The sequence below is a fragment of the Aphelocoma coerulescens genome, unplaced genomic scaffold (genome assembly GCF_041296385.1).
Source record: "Aphelocoma coerulescens isolate FSJ_1873_10779 unplaced genomic scaffold, UR_Acoe_1.0 HiC_scaffold_220, whole genome shotgun sequence".
Classification (NCBI taxonomy): domain Eukaryota; kingdom Metazoa; phylum Chordata; class Aves; order Passeriformes; family Corvidae; genus Aphelocoma; species Aphelocoma coerulescens.
This window is the reverse complement of record NW_027183566.1, coordinates 50,631-52,500: the sequence shown is the minus strand read 5'-3', so window position 1 is coordinate 52,500 and position 1,870 is coordinate 50,631.

Sequence of the window (1,870 nt, the reverse complement as noted above, 5' to 3'; positions counted from 1 at the left end):
ACGGCAGGCCACGCTCCCGGCCCCACGGAACCCTTCCGAGCGTGCGAGAAAGCGCCACCGACCATGCCCACGGGCCACCGGCTTTCGCCCGCCTCGCGGCGATCGGCTTTCCCTCCGGAAAAGCCAGGGGGAACGGCAAACAGCGGAGGGGAAAAAAAAAAGGCACGACAGCGCGCGTCACATAACCCCGTGCTACCCACGGGGGCCGCGGGCCTGGGGGGCGAGGCGCGCGCCTCTCACTCCCCCCCCCTTTAATCCCAACGACCTCTCAAAGAACGCCTCCTTCTCGTCTCTCTCCCTTTCGGCGTTCGTGGCCCGCGCGCCTTTGTGCCGCGCTTCTCCGTCGTGCCGCGGCGGCTTAAGGCCGCGAGAAAAAAAAAAAAAACAAACAGCGTAAGGCCGGGGCAGGCACCCCCCCAGTGCAACCGCACAAGCCGGCACACACGCCTGAAACAGCGGACCTTCTCGCAACCCAGCCCACCGGCAACCACGGCAGCCGGGACAGGCCCGACACCACGGGCCGCCCCAGCGTCGCGGCTCAGTCGATGCCGGCCGAAAACAAGGAAGGGCGAGGCGCCGCCGCCTCGCCGGCAAGCATTCTCACAGGGCTCTCTCTTGTCGGGCTTCCGGTCCGCTCTCGGCAGCCGGCCACCGCAGGCCGGCCGCCGCCCCTGAGACCTTCCCGCCCGCTACGCGGGTTCCCCAGCTTAGGGCCGAGGAAGGGGGACGACTTCAACACACAGCGGGGGGGGGGGCGAGGCGCCGCCGCCCCGCCACAACATCGGGCGACTCCCGTCACCGAGCCCCTCGGCCAACCGGGCGAGGCCGGAGGCAAGGCCGCACGCCCCACCGGAGCGTCCCCGTGGCACCGCCGACACACCAAGCACAGGTCGGGAGCCGGGAACGGGGCGCCGCCACCTCGGCCAACTGGGCCCATCCTCGGAGCTCTCAGGGAAGGGCCGGGAAAAGCCCCGTCGGGGCTCCGCGAAACAGAGCGCGCCCCGGCCGCGTCCACCCCACCGGCTGCCAGCCACCGCACCAGACTGACAGCCGAAAACCGAGCCCGCCGAGCGGGCACCGGCTTAAGGCCGGGCAGAAAAGGAACGAGGCGCCGCCGCCTCGGCCACCACCGGACTTTCCCCTGCGGCCCCCCTGCACGGAGTCGGCAGCCGCCAGGGTCGGAGGGAGGATACACTCACGGGTCTCTCGCCACCCCACCTAGGCCGACAAGCGGCTCACACAGTCTCTCTCTTTTTCGGCCTTTCCCATCAACTGGGGCTGTGAAACCAGGATAAAAGCCACGCGACTCATATCCCGCTTATTCGACACTCTTCGTTCTGGCAACCGCGCGCGCGGCCGCCGCTCTCGACCTTCGACACAGGCACCGCCAGCCTGCGGGGACACGGCCCATCACCCGCTCCCATAATACGGACAGACGAGTCCAAGGCCCCGGACGCCTCCAAGAGAACCAATCGTACTTGACCGGGGCGGTGCGCTGGCGCACGCCGCCTCCTACCATGACGCAACTGGAGGCAGCCAGAAACAGCGACCCCTTGGTGAACTTCCAGGACGGGTGGGGCAACAGGTCTACCCGGCCCCTGCCGAAATTTGCCTAAGTCCCGCCGGAGCTGGGTAGACCTGTTCGCCCCGCGACCGGGCACCACCGCGGCGCCACGCCGACGGTTTCGGGGCGCGGCCGGCGGCCGCGGCCGGGCCCGGATCCGGGTAGACCTGTCCGCCCGGAGCCTTCCCCGGGCCGGGTAGACCTGTTCACGCCGAGACCGGGCGCCGCCAGGGGAGCCACGCGGGCAGTTTCGTGGCACGGCCGGCGGCCGCGGCCGAGCCCGGATCCGGGTAGACCTGTTCGCCC